At 43.5% G+C, this 26,654-nt stretch overlaps 1 protein-coding gene and 1 long non-coding RNA gene across 2 annotated transcripts in view; one reads left to right on the top strand and one right to left on the bottom strand.

Moving 5' to 3' along the window:
• The window catches only part of LOC147035050 (uncharacterized), a 60,191-nt gene extending 55,710 nt beyond the window's left edge, over positions 1-4,481 (bottom strand). Inside the window, exon 1 of the long non-coding RNA XR_015061201.1 lies at positions 4,277-4,481. This is a non-coding gene — a long non-coding RNA (uncharacterized LOC147035050). The remainder of the gene's footprint in view (positions 1-4,276) is intronic.
• Positions 1-26,654, top strand: part of LOC147035048 (cell adhesion molecule 3-like) — a gene marked incomplete at its 5' end in the record, with an annotated part of 407,062 nt that overhangs the window by 172,863 nt on the left and 207,545 nt on the right. The window lies entirely within an intron of this gene.

Raw genomic sequence — 26,654 nt, 5'->3', positions numbered from 1 at the left:
GTGTGTGTGTGTGTGTGTGTGTGTTATATATGTATGTGTGTGTGTGTGTGTATATATATGTATGTGTGTGTGTGTGTGTATATATATGTATGTGTGTGTGTGTGTGTATATATATGTATGTGTGTGTGTGTGTGTATATATATATATATGTGTGTGTGTGTGTGTATATATATGTATGTGTGTGTATATGTGTGTGTATATATATATATATATATATATATATATATATATATATATATATATATATATACATCTATATACATATATTTACATCTATATACATATACATATATTTACATCTATATACATATATATATATATATATATATATATATATATATATGTATATATATATATGTATATATATATATATATATATATATATATATATATATATATATATATATATATATATATATATATATATATATATATATATATATATATATATATATATATATATATGTATATATATATATATATATATATATATATATATATATATATATATATATATATATATATATATATATATATATATATATATATATATATATATATATATATATATATATATATATATATATATATATGTATGTATATATATATATATGTATATATATATATATATATGTATATATATATATATATATATATATATATATATATATATATATATATATATATATATATATATATATATATATATATATATATATATATATATATATATATATATATATATATATATATATATATATACATATTGGGTTGAAGCCTGGTGTTGGCTTAGTGGTTAGGGTGGCGGCTTGGGATCCCAGTGTCCTGAGTTCAAGCCCCGTTGGCTGCTGAATTAACACCAGGGGGTTGACTCAGCCTGTCATCCTTCCGAGGTCGGCGAAATGAGTGCCAGTGTACTGGTCCCGGTGTATGCCCCGGTTAGAATAGGTGTACCATATCCCTGTGTGTCGTAAGAGGCGACCAGGGTTGGCGTCAGGAAAGGCATCCGGCCATAAAACATTGCCTCAAGAAAAAGCCAAACCCCTGCACAGCAGGGAAAAATGGCTGTAAAAACGGTCATACATATTGGGTTAACAAATTGGGTGTATATATATTGGGTTAACCTGAGGCGGTCCCTTCGGGTGGGTGCCTGGAATGTCCTATCCCTAAGAGAGGATGATCACCTGTCTCTGTTATCATCTGAGCTCAAGCGTTTGGACATCGGCATTGCAGCTCTCTCTGAGGTTCGGAGACCGGATTGCAGCGAGATAATGGTGGGTGGTTACACCTACTATTGTTCTGGTCGCTCTGATGGTTACCATACCCAAGGAGTTGCTGTAGCTGTGTCCAATAAGCTGACCCCAATGATAATTGAGGTAACACTGGTCAACGAGCGTATTATGAGATTAAGGATTTGCCACTCCTTAGGTGTTATTTCCCTGGTCTCTGTTTATGCTCCGACTGAGGTGAGTGATCTCACCGTGAAGGATGCATTCTACGCCACACTCGAGTCTGTGGTTGATCAGTGCCGCAGACGAGATACACTTCTAGTCTTGGGGGATTTCAATGCATCGACTGGAACTGATAGGGATGGTTATGAGGTGTGTGTTGGTCCCCATGGGTCAGGAACTATGAACCAGAATAGCACTAAGTTCCTTGACTTTGCAAGAAGTCATGGACTTAGGGTGGCTGGTTCATGGTTTCAGCGCCCACAAGCTCATCGCTGGACTTGGTATTCCAACGCTGGCGGTGTGGCAAAGGAGATTGACCATGTCCTCATTGACGGTCGTTGGAGGATGATCCAGAACTGCAGGGTCTACCAGAGTGCTCAGTTCCTCAATACTGACCACAGGCTTGTTGTAGCAACGCTAAATCTGCACCTTAAATCCTGGAGAATGGTACCATCCCAGCCTAGGCTGGATGTTGCCAAGCTCAGGGATGAGGGAGTAGCTGAGGAGTTTGCGAACAGGCTGAGTGGACACTTGGGGGGTCTGGGTGCTTTGGGGGGTCCTGAAGAGTTGTGGAGCGCCTTCAAGACCACCGTCCTTGATGTTGCTGGTGGATGTCTTGGAGCTCACCGCAGGGGAAAGAAGAATTTTGTCTCTCAAGGGACACTGGATACCATAGACCAGAGTCGCAGGGCCAGGCTGAATGGCAGAGCTGAGCTGTTCAGGGAGCTGAGGCGTAAAACTGTACGTGCACTGAGGGTGGACAAGGAGGCCTATGTGCGAGGAATCTGTGAGGGGGTAGCGCATCACCTGTGGACAGGTGATTCTCGTCCCGCTTACAGGGGAATTCGCGCATTATGTTCATCCAAGCCCATCCCTCGGAACACTGCAGTTCGAGCAGAGAATGGTAGGCTCTTGACAGAGGAGTCTGAAGTGAAGGCCCGCTGCGCCGGTTACTTTGAGCGGTTGTACCAGGCTGATCCCCCAGCTGTAGAATTGGACGTCAAGGGTGTTACAATCCCTGTTGCTGACCCTCAAATCAACTGTGGTCCACCTTCGCTTGTGGAAACACGGGCTGCGGTGAACCAGTTGAAACGGGGCAAAGCTCCAGGAATCTGTGGCATCCATGCCGAACTTCTCAAGGCTGGTGGAAATGCTGCACTCGTGTCGTTGCATGAAGTTTTGTGCTCTGCCTGGAACACAGGCATCATCCCAACTGACTGGAAGAGGGGCCTTGTTGTCCCTCTCTGGAAAGGGAAGGGTGATCGCCAAGACTGCAACAACTACCGAGGGGTGACGCTGCTCTCAGTGCCGGGCAAGGTCTTTGCTCGGATAATTCTTGATAGGGTTCGCCACCATCTGCTTGAGCACCAGCGTCCAGAGCAGTCAGGCTTTACACCAAAGAGGTCAACGATTGACCGTATCCTTGCACTTCGTGTCCTCACCGAACGCAGATGAGAGTTTCGGCAGGGGCTGCTTGCAGCCTATGTTGATCTCTGTAAAGCGTTTGATTCAGTGAATCGGGATGTCCTCTGGAGGATTCTTGGTCTTCGTGGGGTTCCACCAAAACTGATCGATCTGATGTCTGAACTCTACTCTGGTACTGAGAGTGCTGTGAAGTGTGGTGGTACCATCTCTGACTTATTTCCAGTTGTTACTGGAGTTCGTCAGGGATGTGTACTTGCCCCCACACTTTTCAGCACTTGTATGGACTGGATTCTAGGGAGGATGTCGGAGAGATCAAGTTGCGGTGCATCGTTTGGGAATGTCAAGATCTCGGACCTTGATTTTGCAGATGATGCAGTCATCTTTGCGGAGGCTTTAGACATCCTCTTGCGTGCCCTTGAGGTGCTGAATGAGGAGTCGGAGCCGTTGGGATTCCGGGTGTCTTGGGTCAAAACTAAGATCCAGGCTTTCGGTGACATCTTGGATGCTGCTGTCCTGTCTGTGTCTGTTTGTGGTGAGGATGTTGAGGTCGTGGAGAGATTCACTTACCTTGGCAGTGATATTCATGTCTTTGCTGGCTGCGAGTCAGAGGTCAATAGACATCTGGGTCAGGCCTGGGGAGTCATGGATTCACTGGATCATGGGGTGTGGCGCTGCCGGTACATGTGCGGGAGGACGAAAGTCCGAGTCTTCAGGTCCTTGGTACTTCCAGTCTTGCTCTATGGGTGCGAGACTTGGACTCTGACCAAGGATCTGAGACGGAGACTTAATTCCTTTGGTACCAGGTGTCTTCGGAGAATCCTTGGCTATCGCTGGTCGGATTTTGTGTCCAACGAGTGGTTGCTGAGAGAGACTCGGATGAGATTTGTTACCTGCATAGTCCGTGAGCGTCAGTTGCGGCTGTATGGACATGTGGCTCGTTTTCCTGACGCTGATCCTGCTCACAAGGTTCTCTCAGCGAGGGAGTCTCATGAGTGGGGGAGGCCAGTGGGCCGGCCACGTGCCTCGTGGTTGCAGCAGGTTGACCATCATCTCAAGACGATGGGGATGGGCCTGGCATCTGCCTGGGGGATGGCCAGACGGAGGCCCCTGGAGTACCGGTGGAAAGTGGACGCAGCGACGCGCTGTTCTGGCACATGCTCCCATACCTGACCTATATATGTATATATATATATATATATATATATATATATATATATATATATATATATATATATATATATATATACAGTAATCCCCCGTTTCTTGCGGGGGTTACGTTCTAAACCCTCCCGCGGTAAGTGAAAATCCGCGATGAATGGACGCCTCCACAAAACGCGTTTTAAACACATTTTAATCTCAATTAAACACAAAGAAAACATTTGAAGCATAAAAATGCTTACTGTAAACTCAGTAACGTTGAAAAAACATTGTGATGGGCAGTTGCTGGCGTTGTTTCTTCATGGTGGTGAGGAGAGTTTTCGCCATTGTTGCTTCGCCTTCAAGTGAGAGGCCTTCGTCGTCGTGCTCCTGCGATGGATCAGATTGTTCCTCCTCCTCCTCCTCGCATGCAGACTTCGTAAGCTCAGCCAAATCCTCGTCCATTAATGGGTCAGAGTTGGTTTCGATGAGGTTATTCACTTCGTCGTGCGTCATGTCGTTGAATCCTCCTCCTCGAATCTTCCTCAGCTTGACCGCCTTCTCGATTGCCGAATGGTGAATTTCGTGTGGAGAAAAGGCCTTGTATTCGTGGACGCATTCTGGCCACAGCTTCTTCCAACAGGCGTTTATGGTTTCTTTTTTCATTTCTTGTAGAGCCTTCTGAATTATTTGGAGACACGTTGCTATCGTGAAATCACGCCAATATGCCCTCAGAGAAAAATTGTCGTCGGAATCCATGGCCTCCATGAGGTGCTGCAGGGCGTTGCGAATGTAAAGCGCTGATGTTGGCTTCGTCCTTCTTGATGTAGCGTATGGTCGATTCATTCAAACCGTAATGGCGCCCAACCGCGGCAAACGTTTTTCCTTTCGGCGGAATCGTAGGGCTTGGAGAGAAAAAAACGTAGAAAATATCTATGTCGTTCACAAGCGAAACACTCAAGACAGCGAGAGTGCGCCTCGTGGGCAGCAGCCAATCAGCGCCAAGGAGAAATGAATAGCGCGCTCTCTGTCTTTGTCTCGTGCGTTGTGTCGACAAGCATACAAAAAAAAAATTTTGTTTGTTTTATTATGAAGATACCTTCGAGCGCCACGCGTTATAATTTATTGCTTAAATCATTTATATTTTATATACTATTACCGTGATGTACCGGGGGAATCCGCAGAAAAAAAATTAGTTACGTTCCAAGGGAAAACCCGCGATGAACTGGGGGCGCGAGAGGTGAATCGCGATGAAGCGGGGGTTGACTGTATATATATATATATATATATATATATATATATATATATATATATATATATATATATATATATATATATATATATATATATATATATATATATATATATACATGTACGTATATGTATATGTACAGTGGGGAGAACAAGTATTTGATACACTGCCAATTTTGCAGGTTTTCCCACTTACAAAGCACGTAGAGGTCTGTAATTTTTATCATAGGTACACTTCAACTGTGAAAGATGGAATATAAAACAAAAATCCTGAAAATCACATTGTATAATTTTAAAATAATTAATTTGCATTTTATTGCATGAAATAAGTATTTGATACATCAGAAAAACAGAACTTAATATTTGGTACAGAAACCTTTGTTTGCAATTACAGAGATCAGACGTTTCCTGTAGTTCTTCACCAGGTTTGCACAGACTGCAGCAGGGATTTTGGCCCACTCCTTCATACAGATCTTCTCCAGATCCTTCAGCTTTCGGGGCTGTCGCTGGGCAACACAGACTTTCAGCTCCCTCCAATGATTTTCTATTGGGTTCAGGTTTGAAGACTGGCGAGGCCACTCCAGGACCTTGAGATGCTTCTTACGGAGCCACTCCTTAGTTGCCCTGGCTGTGTGTTTCGGGTCGTGATCATGCTGGAAGACCCAGCCACGCCCCATCTTCAATGCTCTTGTTGAGGGAAGGAGGTTTTGGCCAAGATCTCACGATACATGGCCCCATCCATCCTCCACTCAATGCGGTGCAGTCGTCCTGTCCCCTTTGCAGAAAAGCATCCCCAAAGAATGATGTTTCCACCTCCATGCTTCACGGTTGGGATGGTGTTCTTGGGGTTGTACTCTTCCTTCTTCTTCCTCCAAACACGGCGAGTGGAGTTGAAACCAAAAAGCTCTATTTTGGTCTCATCAGACCACATGACATTCTCCCATTCCCCCTCTGGATCATCCAGATGGTCATTGGCAAACTTGAGACGGGCCTGGACATGCGCTGGCTTGAGCAGAGGGACCTTGCGTGCGCTGCAGGATTTTAATCCATGACGGCGTTGTGTGTTAATTATGGTTTTCTTTGATACTTTGCTCCCAGCTCTCTTCAAGTCATTGACCAGGATCTGCCGTGTAGTTCTGGGCTGATCCCTCACCTTTCTCATGATCATTGAGGCTCCACGAGGTGAGATCTTGCATGGAGCCCCAGACCGAGGGAGATTGACTCATCTTGAACTTCTTCCATTTTCTAATAATTGTGCCAACAGTTGTTGCCTTCTCACGAAGCTGCTTGCCTATTGTCCTGTAGCCCATCCCAGACTTGTGCAAGTCTACAATTTTGTCCCTGATGTCCTAAGACAGCTCTCTGGGCTTGCCCATTGTGGAGAGGTTGGAGTCTGATTGATTGAGTGTGGACAGCTGTCTTTTATGCAGATAGCAAGTCAAACAGGTGCAGTTAATACAGGTAATGAGTGGAGAATGAGAGGGCTTCTTAAAGACAAAGCTAACAGGTCTGTGAGAGCCGGAATTCTTACTGGTTTGTCGGTGATCAAATACTTATTTCATGCAATAAAATGCAAATTAATTATTTAAAAATCATACAATGTGATTTTCAGGATTTTTGTTTTAGATTCCGTCTTTCACAGTTGAAGTGAACCTATGATAAAAATTACAGACCTCTACGTGCTTTGTAAGTGGGAAAACCTGCAAAATCGGCAGTGTATCAAATACTTGTTCTCCCCACTGTATATGTGTATATGTATATGTATATGTATATGTGTATATATATATATATATATATATATATATATATATATGTATACGTATATATATATATATATATATATATATATATATATATATATATATATATATATATATATATATATATATATATGTATATATATATATTGTGACGTCCACGGGACTTGAGCAGTCCCGCCAACATAGAATGAACCGAAACGATGGAGGCGATTTATTTATTTATAACCCAAACATGGCGGTTCTAATCGCTCTACCGCAAACGGGACGAGGAAGGTGGCACGAGTCACTTTTCACTGAGTTGATGATGTTTATTCCTTTTTTTACTATTGACCAGAAATAACAAGACTCGGCAAGAAGAGGGATCCGGGGCAATTCGACGGGATGGTGTGGGATCGGGCGTGGGGAAAAACACAGACAATACCAATGAATATACAATTCTCAATCCCTCTAAGGCGCCAAGCAGACACACACACACACACACACACACACACACACGCAAAACGTAGCTATCTCTGGTGGTCAGGCTGGACCGTGGTGTGGACGCAACTGTCCCTGGATCGGCGCCGGACGAGCCGGCCTTGCTCTCGCCAGGGGGGCAGGAGAAACCGTGGTGCTGTCGACCTCCTGGTCCTGGCCCAAGTTCGCCCACAGCCGCCAGGGAACCAGCTCCCGCGCCAAGCCGCGAGCAGGAGAGGGAGGCAGGTCCACCCGCCGCCCGACCCCGTATTCCGAGTCAGCAGAACCCTATAGCCAACCAAAGCGAGGCACGAGGCTCGGCAAGGCTCCCAGGCACGATCAAGAGCACGGTCGACTCAGCACAACCACCAGGACGCTCTCTGCCGCCACAGGTTCCACACCAAAAAAACACGAGCGTTCTGGTTGCAATCTTCTTCTTCTTTCTTTTCGACCCCGAACAGAACCTTTTTATCCTTCTGCCCTCGTCACCTCCAATCGAGCCGTTTATTGGCCCACTGCCATCGCCTTCTGCCAATCGTGATCACGGGGCGGAGCCATCCGCTGCTCTGTCCTGTGACGTCACGGCCAGTCTTCAGAGAATACCAAAAGGGGTTTACGCAGACACACTTACCCTATCCCGTGTCCCTATCTAATTACGTGACATTTATCATTTCCCCCTTGAAGAAATGAACATTTACTAGACAACTTATCACCACTGAATTACTACTTATTACATTGAGATCCTGGTAAACTCGAACAGCATGGCATACCTAATTAAACATCCCAATTACCCTTTGAATGCATACCCCCCCCTCAAACGTAACAATATATATATATATATATATATATATATATATATATATATATATATATATATATATATATATATATATATATGTGTGTTTGTGTGTGTGTGTGTGTGTGTGTGTGTGTGTGCATGTGTGTGTGTGTGTGTGTGTGTATGGAGAGAGATAGATCGATAGAGATATGTGGAGAGAGAGGGGCAGGCAGGCTACCTCCTCCCTTTCCCTTCCCGTTCTCTGCGCTCCTCGGGCCTTGCGGCCTGCAGACACACCCCGGCGGCCTTTACGTTTTGCTGCTTCCCAGCCTCAACTGACATTCATATAGTTTACCCACAATTTTTTTCACCACGCCTCCACTGCTTTACGTCTAACAAAGAACTATCTATGATAATGACATTATCATGTGACACTTGACTTGAAAATTGACTTGAGATTTGCCCTCATAGACTTGAAACTTGACTTGAGACTTGCCCTCATTGACTTGAGGTTTGCCCTCATTGACTTGAGATTTGCCCTCAGACTTGAGACTTGCCCTCATTGACTTGAGACTTGCCCTCGTCAACTTGAGACTTGCCCTCCCCGACTTGAGACTTGCCCTCATTGACTTGAGATTTGCCCTCATTGACTTGAGATTTGCCCTCAGACTTGAGACTTGCCCTCATCGACTTGAGGCTTGCCCTCGTAGACTTGATTCTTGCCCTCATCGACTTGAGTCTTGCCGAGACTTGGCTCAGTTGACTTGTTGATATCTCTGCCATGAAGTTTCAACATACTCGATTGTCAATCAGTTTGTGCCTGTTATTGTAAATTGTTGTTTCGACCTTGGACAGAAGCAAAATGTCCAATTTCTTTTTCCCTCCAGTTCAATCCTTGCTTAAGAGACACAAGCATAAACACTCATTGTACACAAAAATATAAAAAATCTCATGTGTTTCTCCACAAGGACCTGACTGTGTGATGACTGACGTGGAACAAGAAAGGCATTCACTCATTGCACAGTTAGTAGGACTAACCCGTGCCCACACAGGATTCTAAATGGAGGAGGGATGGCGGCTAAAAACTGCAAATGGAATCTTTTATTATCGAGCTGGCAAGCTGGATGCAACAATTTACAATCATTGTCACATCTGATGCAATTTTAATGCTCTAATGGTGGCGAGGTGCTCCATTTCGAAATTGTTCATTCGATACACTTCGCTTTTTGATGCCTCGGGTTCATAATATAATTTCGTATTTGTGTCAAAGCCAGTGACCAATCGCAAATTAAAGGTAGGACATATTCAGTACCTATCACACCAATCGGTGAGCTCCTGAACACGGGGGTTCATCATATTGACTCATTCAATTCTCGATAAAATATCCTTGATGTCAAAAAAGTGTTGATCAAAAGAACGGTTAAAAGTCTTGTATATTTGATGTTCGAGAAACACTCGCTCCCTTGGGGAACGGCTTGGGAAGGGGGGAGGGGAGGTGGGAAGTAATTTGTGCCCGTGGCTAGTTATACCCCCTCCCTCCAGCAAAGGTCAGTGAACTCTGGGTGGGGGGGGCGAGAAGGGGGAAATTATTTTGCCCACGACCGGACCCTGGGTACCCCTATTGCGTACGCAAAATTTGGTGGAGATCGGCCAAGCCGTTTTTGAGTCTATAAGCGAACAGACAGACAGACATGCTGTATTTTAATGTGATTATGCTTTCAGATTGATTTCATAATCAAGCTCAAAGGAAATCCCTACTGTCTGAAAATTATATCAAATTTCTGCTTTTGACATACTTTTCTATTAAAACATTTAATGTTTTTGGAGTTCTGTTGAAAGGTACCTTTTATTATGAAGGCAAGTACACCAACAGTCTTTAATACAACCAATAAACTACACGTGACTTTATTTAAATTGACCAAGCTATAAACTGTAACCCTGGTGTTTTGCTTGCAGAGCGACACACCAATGTGTACACCATCCATCTGATGGACGTTAAGTCAGCGCAACTGTCCGGAAGCACCGGTTCTTGATGGACGATAAAGATCCCACTGTGTATTTTGTGAAGCGTAGGCAAGCTATTGTTGGCATCTTGAACAAATACCAAATTCCATATCCTCAGTCGAGCATCCTGCATCAGTGGCGACCTGTCCAGGATTTATTATAGCCTAGAAAGTTTTCTCGATTCGTCATGATATGCCACGGAGGTTTGTAAAGAGCATGGGTCGAAGTCCTGTTTCCGCATGGATGTGTTATGTCAACGAGATCAGTGTGGGTATAATTATTGTGCTGCAAAAGCATCTAAATCCTGTGCGAAAATATCGTGAGAATTACAGGTGTGCTTGTCCTAAATGTTGTAACTTGAAGGAACAATCAGAGATTTCAGACCCTGGGCAGGACTTGTTTTGTGTGGTGGTGTGTTTGTGTTTGTGTTGTGTAGACAATGCATGGAGGACGTAAGGTTATGTTCGTACAGCAGATAACTAAACAGACCTTTTTCATTTTTTTAGCTCGCCTGTTCGAAGAACAGAGAGCTTTCGCGATACCCCCGGCGTGAGCGTGAAAATGTTAAAGTTTTTGATGCAAGTTATTTCCTTTCTAATGTTTTTATCTACCACACTATTTTTTTACTGATTACAATATACAAATACATATATTGCTTTAAAATTATTTGGATCAGACTTCACTGCAATGCTTTATAAAAAATATTATTAGACTCGTCTTTTAAAAACGATAAATGTATAAACAGGCGAGCATTGGGTGGCTTTGACACCAACTCTCTGGTTATTGTATAGATTCATGTTACAATCGTATGTATTTTATAGACATAGCCAAATTCAGTACTTTCTTAATGTATGCAGTTCTTATAGTATGAACTTTTAGATGCACTCCCATTCTGAATCCATCCTTCCATTCTGAATCCATCCATTGGGACCATACTCAGTATGGAGTGTCGATGGTGCCAAAGCAGTCTCCTGGGCTATTGGGCACAATCCTGGACAGATTGCCACTCCGACGCAGGATACTCAAATGGCTCATTCATCCCAGCAAGCTGGTACTCAATTTGCTGACTGACCTCGGAAGGATGACAGCGGTTAACCTTAACCTTAACACAGTTAACCCCATCCATCCATTCGGACCACACTCTGTGCAGAGCATTGGTGCAGAGCTGCAGCAGTCTCCTTGGCTATTGGACACAATCCTGGATGGGTCGCCACTCCGACACAGGATACCAGCAAGCTGGCACTCATTTTGCCAACCTCGGAAGGGTGACTAGCAGAGTCAACCCCACGTAGTGTTAATTCAACAGTTGAGGGGGATTTGAACTCAGGGTCCTAGGATCCCAACTAGGATCCCAAACCCACCACCCTTATCATTAAGCCAACACAAAGTATATCTGAGGGATCCAAGATCCAGCATACTCTTATCCTGCAAAGCATCAACCTCACCGTTTTTAATTGGATCGGAAATCAAACCCAGGCTGTAGACAGCTCAGAGGTAAGTGTGCTACCCCAATATACCATTATGTCAGCCAAATCATACTAAAATATGCAATTTAGTGTCTGTCTGTCCATCTGACCACGATCCGATCGGTTGTTACTCTCACGTCACGTTATATTACCAATCTCAACCAAACTTGCAAGGTTGACTAAGGGTCCTATGACGGAGGTTGTAGCAGCTTCATTTACCCCATCCCCAACGGGGTTTTCCACCTTAGACAAATGCTGTGTTAAGGTGTATAAAGAGCTTATCGTGGCGTTTTTAGATCCTCGTGGAGGATCTCTAAGTCTTACTCATGTTATTGTTCTTCTGCTTCTTCTTGTGGACTTTTTTGTTTCACAGCCTACAGTTTTCATTGAAACTTCCTGAAACTTGGGATATATATGTAAAAATACCCTGCACAGACAGTAACCATCTCCGATTTTGAAAGTTTCTCCTAGAAAAAAAGTTATGACGCCAAAATATCTCCGCTCATGGAAATCGCCTAAAAATTTATCTCCGAAACTAGGCAAGCTTTTTGAATTCTGTTTGCGGGAATCGAACAGGGCATTAGCAGAGATGAATTACTGCACATATGATACATCACTATGACGTCATAATCAACTTTTATGACGTCATTCCTATTTTTTGACATTTTTTTGTTTCACAACCCAGAGTTTTCATCGGATCTTCGTGAAACTTGCCATGTATATGCAGAAAGCCAACGCGCGGGCAGTAACCATCTCCGATTTTGGAAATTCTTCCGAGAAAAAAACGTTAACGTCATAATATCACTGCTAATGGAAATCGCCTATACCATTATCTCCGAAAATAGGCAAGATGTTTGAATTTTGTTTGCGGGAATCAAGCCGGGCATTAGCACAGATAATTTATCGCAAACCTGATACATCACAATGACGCCATATTCGTTTTTATGACGTCATCATTAAGAGGACGAGGATCTTAGCTCATTTGAGCTTGTTTTCCCAAGGCGGCTTCTCATAACCAAAGTAATAACAATAATTATAATAGCATAATATTAATATTATTTCAGCACAATATTAATACTAATGATGTCTCCCCTCCCCATGGGGGTTTTCCACATTGGACAAATACCCTGTATTTGTCCGCATGTACAGTATATAGAGCTAATTGTGGTGTTTTTTTTTCCAAGGCTGCTTCTAATAACAAAATAGAAACAATAATGGTAATAGTATAATATTAATGTTATTACAAAACAACATTAATACTAATAATATCCCCCCTCCCCAAGGGGGTTTTGCGCCTTGGCCAAACGCCGTGTTAGACCCATGTGTATACATAGCCTATCATGGTGAACATGACCCCCTCACCACCTGCACTTTTCATAGGGAGCCGGTGTACTCGTATTGCACAAACACCATCCTGCAAACGTAATTTTTTTTTTCCAGAAGGGATGTTTGGGCATGTTGTCCAATCGTGATTTGCAATGTACTGGGCCCTGGACGCTTTAAAGATTTGAATGATGCAACATAACCTCACCTGATGGAACACATTTAAACAAATAAATCTGGATTATTATGCAAACTCTTTTGTTTATTTTGAACCACGCTATGGCAAAATATCATTGGATATATATTTTTTTTTATTTTTTTTTTTTTTATCTCTTCCATCACATTACAGAAGCTATTTGAAAATAGTCAATGAACCATTTTTGCAATCACATGATTGTTGTCATGGCAACAGGCTTGTTCACCCTTTTGAGAAACAAATCGATGGAGGAAAGTGAGCCAGGTGTCAGTGCCTGTTTGGGCCTTGTAATGATACCTGAATATTGTTACAGTTTTCTCTTAGATGCAGGAAATGCAGTTCCATAACCCATGACATCAAGTAAAGTGGTACACGTCGCACAGAATGCTTTATACAGATCCACAAGTGGACTATTGTAAAATCAATCTTGTATTCGAGTTGATCAGCTGTCACTATGATAATAATAACTAAGTTGACATGGTAAAAAAATATGCAGTATTGTGCTTTGAAAAGAAAAACTGACCAAGCTTCTTCAGTTGTCTCCAACGACTTATTTAACGGTCCCAGTTATTGTCGTCTTCTTGTGAGATGAGATGGGGGAATGGTGACCCAAGTCTTTCAAGAACCGGCTGGCCAGGCCTGACGTTCAGCTTAAGGTGACATGATTTTGGAATTGGGTCCGGGTGCCAGCGATAACTCACCGAAGTAAGTTTCTTCAACCCCACCCCCACCCCTAAAGCATTATTAATAATTATTTGTGTGTATGACCCAAGGTTGCAAAAATCATGACGACCTGGATGTCTACGAGATATTGGACGAGTTATACAAACACAGTAGGCTGGATGGATATTCAAGACATACACACACTTATCTTTGAGGTGTCTAGTCTCGGGTTGAATCCCGACCCAGCTATAAACAGCCATCCTGGTGTTTCATAAATATGTGTGCTGTCCCTCAGATGGACATTCAACTGAGCATCCCATCGGACGCTCCGCATACACCATGGTACCTGATGACGTAAACACAGGGCCATCATTCTTACACTGGTTAATATATAATAACATCCCACTTATTCATTCAGAAGACAGCTCTCACAACTTTTATCCCTTTCACTTCCCCATTTCCAAGAACTCCAACCTTGAGAATAGGCACGTCTCTACGCGCCGGTACCTCGAGTTCGGTGACAACAACAAACTGGGCAGCCATGGTTGTACTGTGGTTGAATTAAATGACGGTTTGATCTCGATTGTGGTCAGACAGGTGAAACACAGGAAAAATAACAAACAACTAATACTGACACAATGCTCAGCATAAAAGGAGCCACGGTCCTAAGGGGACAACTGGACCACAGAACAAGGTTGATGTAATGTATTCAATAAACAGAGACGAAGACTTTGAACTGGGAACAATAGGTTTAATCCAAACATGGACACAACACAGCACAGCACCGGAACATTGGCGGGTCACATGACTCTCTTTTACCATGCCCCGGTACACCCATGTATTCATTAGCAGAAACAAGTGATACGTCTCAGTTCAGATCTCTCTCTTCTCTTCTCTTCTCTTCTCTTCTCTTCTCTTCTCTTCTCTTCTCTTCTCTTCTCTTCTCTTCTCTTCTCTTCTCTTCTCTTCTCTTCTCTTCTCTTCTCTCTCCTTTTCCTTTGGCTAAAAGATAAGGGTGAAAAATGCATGGAATTACATGTTAGTGCAAAGGCAGTTGATGATTGACATGAAATAGCAAGAGACAAAAGTTATCCTGTCATCCAAATTTGGGGAAGTGCTTGGCAGGATAACTCAAAGGTAGCATACTCTCTTTTGAGCCGCCTCGGTTGGCTTTGATTGCTGGTCGGCTATTAACTGTCATCCTGGTGTTTTGTTATCGAACATGCCATCAAAGATTAAACCATCCTTGAGAAGGACTGGTAGGCGAGCTATCTCATCTGCTCGCATTTGCCTGTGAAAGTTAATGATCCTGTAGTTCCGTTTTAAATGAAGTCCATAATTGTGTGAATTCTAAATTCAAATTCCCAGTTTGGGATTAGCTGTGAAACTCGGAGTACCTGGAGTCGATTGGAGTGCCGGGATGTGGCTATGACGGACATGACTTGCGAGCTATCCTTTAATTCTCACCCTTCCTTATCGTATTGCATTTCAGGTGATTGACAGAATTGTGAACTGCATGTATGAAATATATATATTTTTCCAGGGATAAAGCTCGTTAACCAAGTGCCTGTGGCCACATCGGTCGAAGCAAACAAATTGCTGCTTCAATCGACTGAATAAGTGAAGCTGTGATTTACTAAATCACCAAATACAAAGCAAGAAAACAATTTCATCTGTACTTTTCATTGTTGATTACACCTGACATGCTTATCAAAATTAGTGCATTTTACATTCTCACTTCGTACACACTTTTTACCTGCGACGACGTGTTGCAGGTATACAAGAGCTCTGCATTGCTGTTGCTGTTGTTGGGGATTGATTTTTGAAATGTGCACCCAGTGGTTGGACAGCTGCCGGACCACACCCGCATCTGTCACTTGACTCCACCCACCATGTAGACACCCAGACAAATTATATGGCCACCATCTTGGTTTTCTTGTGGGGCTAACAACGCATGAGGTCTTTAGGCCTCTGCCGTCTACCCACTGCTCGGGTTTGTTGTTTTGTTTTGTAATGGGTGACCACAAAAAAAGATGGTCCACATTACAGTTTAATAAACCTCTATTTTGAATGAAAATGACACATTGTCATTTTCTGCTGACCATGATGTGATACCATCATGTGACATGGTACACATTTGTGTCATGTGATTGATCACCATGGAAAGTTTCACATGGATATCTTTAATGTCCTTGATTTGATGGAGGTTACAGCACATGCTCCAGATGTCCTCCTCGACGCTGCAGGCACATTTCGGGTTTGTCGTGAAAAATTGTTTATTACTTGACGCGTTCAGCTGCAGTGATTGCACGGATTTTCTTTAGTTATTGCTGTTTTGAGATCATCCATGGATTAAGCCTGGTGTTGGACTACTGTTTAAGGTGGCTGGTGTAAGATATTGGGGTCTTGAGCCACTGTTTTTCATCATTTAATTAACACCAGGTGGGGTGACTCAGCCTGTCATCCTTCAGAGGTTGTCAAAATGAGCACCAGCTTACTGGTAAAGGGGGCACTACATCAGTGGCACAGTCTAGCACAGCTGAACCCTCAGAAAGTGATACAGCCAAGGAGCTACAGTCTGCATATGAATAAATAAATCTATAGTTTGTGGCCTTCCTTGAGAGATGTTGTCCTCAAGCATTTAACCCTGAACTCAGTTTGAGTCTTCTTGAAGGATTTTGTTCTCAGGTAGATTCTTGTGGTCACCCTGGATACAGTGTCTCGGCTCATGGAGGAACTAAGATGTGTACCTCTTGTGTGGAAGCATGATTGGCAGGTTAACATAGACCGAGTGGCATGGCCTTAACTTTGGATTGGCCTGGGTAGGCCAGTCCGAGGCAAAATTTCATAGCCAATGAATATGTTTTGCTTTCAGCTTCCTGTTACCAATAAACTCTCTTCTGATATTATTCTCTTCTTAACGAACGAGGTGTATTTATTCAGAAACATAATTTGAGTGTTTTTGTGTTTTTCATGCCTTTGTAAGTATATCAGTGACCTAGCTTTTATTTATTTATTTATTTATTCATATGCAGCCTGTGGCTGCTTTGCTGCATCATTTTCTCGTGGTGCAGTTGCACCGCTGATGCAATGCCCCGTTACCAGCACGCTGGTGCTCATTTTACCGACCGCGGAAGGATGACATGACAATCTGATTCAACCCACCTGGTGTTAATTCAATGGTAGACAGGGATTTGACTTCACAACCCTCATATCTATGCCAGCCACCCTCACCGTTAAGCCAACACCAAGGCTTATTGACAAAGCTAAAAAAATTTGAAGCCTCCCAAAAAACTACCAATGGCCCAACCTGGAAGTATGAGTTCTCATCGTTAAGCTGTCTAGCCTGGGTTCGAATCCAAACCCAGCGATAAACTGTCATCCCGGTGTTTTGTAGGTATGGTGAGTCATCAATGTGTGTGCCGTCTCTTGGATGGATGTTCAGCGGTAATCCCATCTGCCAGCATGAGTTGGTAGACGTTAGAGGTCCCATGGTGTCTTGGCAAAAAGTAGGTGAGCTATCGCCGGCACCCATGCCAATTCCTGCCTTGACTATCGGAGGAAAGGCAATGACACATCACATCACCAACTGCATGTTGTCCTTGCCACAAGACAGCTTCAGCAGCACAGACACCCCCGCATAGGATATTGACTCTGCCGTCATTGTCTGTTAGTCTCTTTATGACTCTTAATTCACTGAATTGATATCAAACCTCCCTGTTTTACATGACAGATGGCTATCATTAACTGACTGCTTGGATGCTTAATAATGTAGCTGTGCGATGGTGCTTTTGCCAAGTATTCATCACAATGAGCTTTGGACATCGCCATTTGGCCCGGTAAGCCTGTGCCGCCTGCGAGCCTCATCTCTTTTGTTCAACAATATTTCCTACCGTGGGTGGTTAATATATAATTCTTCCACCGTGGTTACATATGCACCCATAGGCCATATAAAAGGTTGATGACTGATCTAATAAGCCTTGTGTTGGCTTAATGGTTAAGGTGGCTGGCTTAGATATTAGGGTCTTGAGTTTGAGCCCCTGTTCATCCTGTTAACCAACACCAGGTGGGTTGACTCAGCCTGTCATCCTTCCAACGTTGGCAAAACGAGTACAATCCTTCTGGTAACAGGGGCACTGCATTAGCAGCACAGCTGTGCTTTCAGAAATGATGCAACAAGCAGCCACAGGATGCATACGAAACAACTGATGTTATGGAAATTGGTTTTTCGACCAATTTACCGGATTACATGAGTTTTACACTTGTCCGACACCACATCGTTTCATAATAATTTCAAGATCTTCACTCAACAATCAAACATGTCACATTTTGATGTCAAGCCCCAGACTTACTGATGAATTCGTTCCATCCTCATTTATGGTCCTGCATTACATGACTCCAGACATCTGGAGCAACTCGACAATCAATGAAGCATTGTATTGTAGGAGTCAAAATGGGAATGAAAATTACTTGGAATGATAATCACAGGCATCACTTAGTTAAACATAATGCAATAACGACTTGAAGAAATTGTGTTCTATATTATAATGAGCCTCAGCCGACACACTACTACCATACCTCCTTAATGGCCACAATTATTCCCACCATGTGGAGTCTGGAAGGTTGGCGGTTCGAACCCTGGCTGAGTCAGACCAAACTTTTTTTTAATGCTACGTGCTGCCTCCTTGCTTGATGCCTTGCACCTAATAATGATGGAACACGCACAAACGAGCCAGTAATAATAGCACAGGCTTTGATGGCTTCTTCCTGTGTCAAACTACCTTGAAAGGGAACATCCTATTAAATAGATTGGTATAATTTGGAATTTGTTCAGGATGACGGTGATGACTCGCATTCTTTTCGTAAAAAGACACTGTGGGATAGATATTTAATGTTCAGCATCTAATGCTAGGAAAATGGGACAGCTGGCTTTACCCTCGTCTAAAGAATGGCACATTTTGCGATTAGATGCAACGCCCTGCCTGTGAAACACCTATCTGACAGTTTATGGTCTGAACGGGAATCAAACACAGACGAGATAGCTCAAAGACATAACCTCTGCACCGTCCTGTCTCCTGGGCATTGTCCTGTAATACTGTCCGATGCACGACCAATTACCTGCTGCACCTGTGTATTGAAAATGTATTGCATTCACAATGCATCGCAAGTAAAAAAAAAGTTAAGATAATCTGCACTCAATGATGTTCAAATAAACATCATCAGTTGTTGATGTCATTTAATTCAGTGTCTTATCTCTATTTTTCTATTTCTATACAATCTCTTGAAATGAATGTGGTTGTCATCGTTGGTTTTAATAAGCATTCTTATCTTTAAGCCTCCCCCTCAAGGACTGTGGAAAGCTTATTGATGTTATAGGGTTTGTTTCGACAATTAGTCACCCCCATTTCTAATGGTACCGCAGAGTTTCTTAGACCCCAAGGAGAACTAAACTACCAATTGGAAAAATTGATTTTTTTTTCTTACTGCACTCCCATTTGCCGAAATATCCATGCTGTATCTCGGAACCTGCTGTGACTTTCGGAATGAAATTTTGCATAAATAATGTGAATAAAATTATGCAGGGATGACAGAATTTTTTTTTTGACCTTGACGTAATTTTTCAGGTCATGACCTTGTTATGGACATTTTAAAATTTTTCACCATAACTAGACTAAAATTAGTCCGATAGGAAACAAATTGCTCTCTCTTCGATAACCCACAGCAAGTTGCATTTAAAGTTAATTTAAATAATATCCCTCTGGGTTGAAGGGCAAAGGCTTACACCCCGACGAATAAGAAACCATCATTTAGGTTTTTCCCCATTTTTAGCTCGTCTGTTCGAAGAACAGAGAGCTATAGCGATGCCCCCGGCAGAGCGTCAGCATCAGCGTCAGCATGAGCGTGAGCGTGAAAATGTTAAAGTTTTTGGTGCAAGTTATTTAGAAGCTTGCCATTCATTTAATATGTGTACTGGGATGCTGGTATTTGGCATGGAGGTTCCTTTGGGGTATATTATTGATGTAGTGAAGTTGAAATTAAAAAAGAATTTCAAATGTTTTAAATTTTTGACCTGTTTTGAACTTAACTTTTTTGTTGCACATCAACGTTAAAGTTTTTGTGCAAGTTATTTAGAAGCTTGTCATTCATTTAATATGTGTACTAGGATGCTGATATTTGGCATGGAGGTTCCTTTGGGGTATACTATTGATGTAGTGAAGTTGAAATTTAAAAAAAATTTCAAATGTTTTAAATTTTTGACCTGTTTTGAACTTAACTTTTTTGTAGCACATCAACGTTAAAATTTTTTCCTTTCTAATGTTTTTATCTACCACACTATTTTTCACTGATTACAATATACAAATACATATATTGCTTTAAAATTATTTGGATCAGACTTCACTGCAATGCTTAATAAAAAATATTATTAGACTAGTCTTTTAAAAACGATAAATGTATAAACAGGCGAGCATTGGGTGGCTTTGACACCAACTCTCTTGTTCTTTTCTGCCAATGTCCGATGACTTTCGAAATGAAAATTTTCATCAATAATGGGAATAAAGAATGACTGCACTGTGGTCACAACCTGCCACAAATATATATATATATATATATATATATATATATATATATATATATATATATATATATATATATATATATATATATATATATATATATATATATATATATATATATATATATATATATACACACACACATACATACACACATTGAGTGCCCATAGAAAGTCTATACTTCCTTTCAAAATTTTCACCTTTTGTTGCCTCATAACCTGGAATCAAATTGCATTAAATCAGACTTTTCCCAACTTTATTTACACATCGTAACCCACAACTTCCAAGTGAAAAACAAATTCTAAAAATTTAAGAAAAGTTCTTGAAAATCAAAACTGGAATATCTTGGTTTGATAAGTTAGTGTCCACCCCCGTGAGTCAATAGTTGGTGGAAGCACCTTTGACAGCAATTACAGCTGAGAGTCTGTTGAGATAGGTCTCCACCAACTTTGCATACCTCGATTGGGCAATATTTGCCCATTTTTCTGCATAAAACTGTTCAAGCTCTGTCAACTTGTGTGGGGAGTGTTGATGAACAGCATTCTTCAAGTCATGCTACAGATTTTCGATTGGGTTTCAGTTGGGGCTCTGACTGGGCCACTCAAGGACATTTATCTTTTTGTTCTTTAGCCACTCCAGTGTAGCTTTGGCTATATGCTTCGGGTCATTGTCATGTTGAAAGGTGAACTGCCGTCAAAATTTCAGTTTTCTTGCAGAGGGCAGCAGGTTTTCCTCAAGGATTTTTAGGTGTTGCTCCATCTATTTGCTCCATCCTTCTATCCATACAAGTGCCCCAGTCCCTGCTGATGAGAAACATCCCCATAACATGATGCTACAACCACCATGCTTCACAGTTGGGATGGTGTTCTTCAGATGATGTGCTGTGTTGGCTTTGCACCAAATATAACGTTTTGCATTTAGGTCAAAAGGTTCCATCTTGGTTTCATCAGACCACAAAACTTTTTGCCACATGGCTTCAGAATTTCCGGAGTGGTTTTTTGCACACCTCAAACAGGACTCAAGATGGGCTTTTTTGTGTAATGGCTTCCTTCTTTCAACCTACCATATCAGCCAGACTTGTGGAGTGCTTGGGATATTTTTTTCACATACACACAGTGACTAGTCTTTGCCATAAAGACCTGTAGCTCTTTCAAAGTTGCCATTGGTCACTTGGCGGCCTTTTGGATCAGTCTCCTCCTTGCTTGGTCATCCAGTTTGGAGGGACAGCCTGATTGAAGCAGGGTCTTGGTGGTGCCATACATCTTCCACTTCTTAATAATTGTCTTGACTGTGCTGAAAAGGATATTCAAGGCCTTTGAAATATTTTTATACCCATCTCTTGATCTGTCTCTTTCCACAACTTTGTCACGGAGGTCTTTTGAAAGCTCCTTGTTCCTCATGGTTGAGTCTTTGCTGTGAAATCATAATCTGGCATCTGCTTGGAAATCAGCAAACATTACCGCTCTGCATAAAAAAGGTGCAAAAACAGATCCTTGCAACTACAGAACAATCAGCCTTCTCCAAATTATCAGCAACGTGATGGAATCCAACATCGCTTTTAATCCCTCCTTCCTTCCTTCTGACATTAAATCCTTCCTCTTCTCCAATGGTTTGATTTCCAATCATCAATTTGGTTTCAGACCAGGCCACTCTACCCTGGATATGCTCCTGCTCTTCCAACAATGGATGGAGGTACTTGATGCCAGACATGAAATCAGAGCCACCTCCCGAGACATATCACATGCTCACCGGTCTGACACCCTGCCCTGCTCACCAAACTCTCTACCTATGGTCTCCAAGGAGATCTCCACTCATGGCTTGCATACTTCCTCTACTGTCGCAGTCAATGTGTGTGGCCCTAAATGGAGTTCTCTCATCCCCTCTTCCTGTCCAGGCTGGAATTCCTCAAGGCAGTGTTCTGAGCCCTGTTCTTTTTCTGGTTAGGTCATCTCTTCGAGCATGACCTAATAATATGGGTGTCGATGTCCTTCGATCCGTCCGTCCGTTCACAATGAAGTTGAAGCGGGAGATCTGGTCATTAGTGTTCCTGATAGAGGTCGATGAGACGTACACGATGGTATGACTTTCAAGGTCACCGAAGGTCAAGGTCACGAGGCCTTTGAATTTGTGAAAATGACGATTTTCTTATTCTTATTAGGATTATTCTTGTTTTAGGATTATTCTTAGGATTATTTTATTTTAGGATTAGGATTAGGATTAGGATTATTTTAGGATTAGGATTATTCTTATTAGGATTATTCTTATTCTAACGACTTCTTATTAGGAGGTTGGTGGCAGGATTTGCACTCCGGCCACCATAAAACCCTTCATTCCGCAAAACGTAAAAACGCAAAAAAATCTGAAAACCCACTCCGTGGGAGTACCTCCTGTGCAGCTTCCCTTCGCAGGGCAGCTCACCGGATGACGGGATTGGGGCAAAGCCTTCGGGACCCCCAATCTTTGATCGGAGGGAAACCACGGGGTAACATCCCTGGGTCAGATTGCGGGAGAGTGTGTCTGAGTGGTGCTGAGGTGTCGTCCACCAGACGGCGGTCACCTTGGGTTAACCTGAGGCGGTCCCTTCGGGTGGGTGCCTGGAATGTCCTATCCCTAAGAGAGGATGATCACCTGTCTCTGTTATCATCTGAGCTCAAGCGTTTGGACATCGGGATTGCAGCTCTCTCTGAGGTTCGGAGACCGGATTGCGGCGAGATAATGGTGGGTGGTTACACCTACTATTGGTCTGGTCGCTCTGATGGTTACCATACCCAAGGAGTTGCTGTAGCTGTGTCCAATAAGCTGACCCCAATGATAATTGAGGTAACACCGGTCAACGAGCGTATTATGAGATTAAGGATTCGTCACTCCTTAGGTGTCATTTCCCTGGTCTCTGTTTATGCTCCGACTGAGGCGAGTGATCTCACCGTGAAGGATGCATTCTACGCCACACTCGAGTCTGTGGTTGATCAGTGCCCCAGACGAGATACACTTCTAATCTTGGGGGATTTCAATGCATCGACTGGAACTGATAGGGATGGTTATGAGGTGTGTGTTGGTCCCCATGGGTCAGGAACTATGAACCAGAATAGCACTAAGTTCCTTGACTTTGCAAGAAGTCATGGACTTAGGGTGGCTGGTTCATGGTTTCAGCGCCCACAAGCTCATCGCTGGACTTGGTATTCCAATGCTGGCGGTGTGGCAAAGGAGATTGACCATGTCCTCATTGACGGTCGTTGGAGGCTGATCCAGAACTGCAGGGTCTACCGGAGTGCTCAGTTCCTCAATACTGACCACAGGCTTGTTGTAGCAACTCTAAAGCTGCACCTTAAATCCTGGAGAATGGTACCATCCCAGCCTAGGCTGGATGTTGCCAAGCTCAGGGATGAGAGAGTAGCTGAGGAGTTTGCGAACAGGCTGAGTGGACACTTGGGGGGTCTGGGTGCTTTGCGGGGTCCTGAAGAGTTGTGGAGCGCCTTCAAGACCACCGTCCTTGATGTTGCCGGTGGATGTCTTGGAGCTCACCGCAGGGCAAAGAAGAATTTTGTCTCTCGAGGGACACTGGATACCATTGACCAGAGTCGCAGGGCCAGGCTGAATGGCAGAGCTGAGCTGTTCAGGGAGCTGAGGCGTAAAACTGTACGTGCACTGAGGGTGGACAAGGAGGCCTATGTGCGAGGAATCTGTGAGGGGGTAGAGCATCACCTGTGGACAGGTGATTCTCGTCCCGCTTACAGGGGAATTCGCGCATTATGTTCATCCAAGCCCATCCCTCGGAGCACTGCAGTTCGAGCAGAGAGTGGTAGGCTCTTGACAGAGGAGTCTGAAGTGAAGGCCCGCTGGGCCGGTTACTTTGAGCGGTTGTACCAAGCTGATCCCCCAGCTGTCGAGTTGGACGTCAAGGGTGTTACAATCCCTGTTGCTGACCCTCAAATCAACTGTGGTCCACCTTCGCTTGTGGAAACACGGGCTGCGGTGAACCAGTTGAAACGGGGCAAAGCTCCAGGGATCTGTGGCATCCATGCCGAACTTCTCAAGGCTGGTGGAAATGCTGCACTCGTGTCGTTGCATGCAGTTTTGTGCTCTGCCTGGAACACAGGCATCATCCCAACTGACTGGAAGAGGGGCCTTGTTGTCCCTCTCTGGAAAGGGAAGGGTGATCGCCAAGACTGCAACAACTACTGAGGGGTGACGCTGCTCTCAGTGCCGGGCAAGGTCTTTGCTCGGATAATTCTTGATAGGGTTCGCCACCATCTGCTTGAGCACCAGCGTCCAGAGCAGTCAGGCTTTACACCAAAGAGGTCAACGATTGACCGTATCCTTGCACTTCGTGTCCTCACCGAACGCAGCCGAGAGTTTCGGCAGGGGCTGCTTGCAGCCTATGTTGATCTCTATAAAGCGTTCAATTCAGTGAATCGGGATGTCCTCTGGAGGATTCTTGGTCTTCGTGGGGTGCCACCAAAACTGATCGATCTGATGTCTGAACTCTACTCTGGTACTGAGAGTGCTGTGAAGTGTGGTGGTACCACCTCTGACTTATTTCCAGTTGTTACTGGAGTTCGTCAGGGGTGTGTACTGGCCCCCACACTTTTCAGCACTTGTATGGACTGGATTTTAGGGAGGATGTCGGAGAGATCAAGTTGCGGTGCATCGTTTGGGAATGTCAAGATCTCGGACCTTGATTTTGCAGACGACGCAGTCATCTTTGCGGAGACTTTAGACATCCTCTTGGGGGCCCTCGAGGTGCTGAATGAGGAGTCGGAGCCGCTGGGATTACAGGTTTCTTGGGTCAAAACTAAGATCCAGGCTTTTGGTGACATCTTGGATGCTGCTGTCCTGTCTGTGTCTGTTTGTGGTGAGGATGTTGAGGTCGTGGAGAGATTCACTTACCTTGGCAGTGATATTCATGTCTCTGCTGGCTGCGAGTCAGAGGTCAATAGACGTCTGGGTCGGGCCTGGGGAGTCATGGATTCACTGGATCATGGGGTGTGGCGCTGCCGGTACCTGTGCGGGAGGATGAAAGTCCGAGTCTTCAGGTCCTTGGTACTTCCAGTCTTGCTCTATGGGTGCGAGACTTGGACTCTGACCAAGGATCTGAGACGGAGACTTAATTCCTTTGGTACCAGGTCTCTTCGGAGAATCCTTGGCTATCGCTGGTCGGATTTTGTGTCCAACGAGCGGTTGCTGAGAGAGACTCGGATGAGATTTGTTACCTGCATAGTCCGTGAGCGTCAGTTGCGGCTGTATGGACATGTGGCTCGTTTTCCTGACGCTGATCCTGCTTACCAGATTCTCTCAGCGAGGGAGTCTCATGAGTGGAGGAGGCCAGTGGGCCGACCACGTACCTCATGGTTGCAGCAGGTTGACCATCATCTCAAGGAGATGGGGATGGGCCTGGCATCTGCCTGGGGGATGGCCAGACGGAGGCCCCTGGAGTACCGGCGGAAAGTGGACGCAGCGACGCCCTGTTCTGGCACATGCTCCCATACCTGACCTGACCTGACGATTTTCAAATTCTATCTCCTCCGCCATTTCTCAAGCGATCTTGAATTTGATTGTGGCGTATGAATCTATGGGACAATATCTAAATTTTGATCAGGCCGGATTTTCGATATTTGCTTTCGTGTTCGTGTCATGTGACTTCAAAGTTGGCAAAAAATGCGAAAATGACGATTTTCAAAATCTATCTCCTCCTACATTTGTCAAGCGATCTTGAATTTGATTGTGGCATATGAAACTATGGGACAATATTTAAATTTGGTCAGGACGGATTTTCGAATTTCGCTTTCGTTTTCACGTCACGTGACTTCAAAGTTTGCAAAAACTGCCCTAACTTCAGGAGGCTATATATTCTCTACTGGGCATGGTAAAAGTTAGTGAATGGTGTCATTGCATAGCAGCTGACCTTGTATATTTATACATTTTCCGCCGAAGGTGCAAAAGTTTCAAAACCCGAAATGTAAATGTCGGCATTTATTTTCAAAATATAATTTTGTGCGCACGCGCCAAAATGCCGAGTCATCTTTAACCAAACTGCACAGTTTGAGCTGTGCAGTAGAACTGTGCAGTTGTCTTCGGTCATAACTGAACATTGAGAACTTGTGGTATTATAGAGATGACTGTCACCCCCACACGGGGTATTTTTTTTTAATCAATGATGTCTCTGACTCTC

The sequence above is a fragment of the Eptatretus burgeri genome, chromosome 1, assembly GCF_056783735.1.
Source record: "Eptatretus burgeri isolate ZD-2024b chromosome 1, Ebu_testis_v1, whole genome shotgun sequence".
In the NCBI taxonomy this organism is placed as follows: domain Eukaryota; kingdom Metazoa; phylum Chordata; class Myxini; order Myxiniformes; family Myxinidae; genus Eptatretus; species Eptatretus burgeri.
Note: the sequence above shows the minus strand (reverse complement) of the source record. Positions and strands in the feature narration are given on the sequence as shown.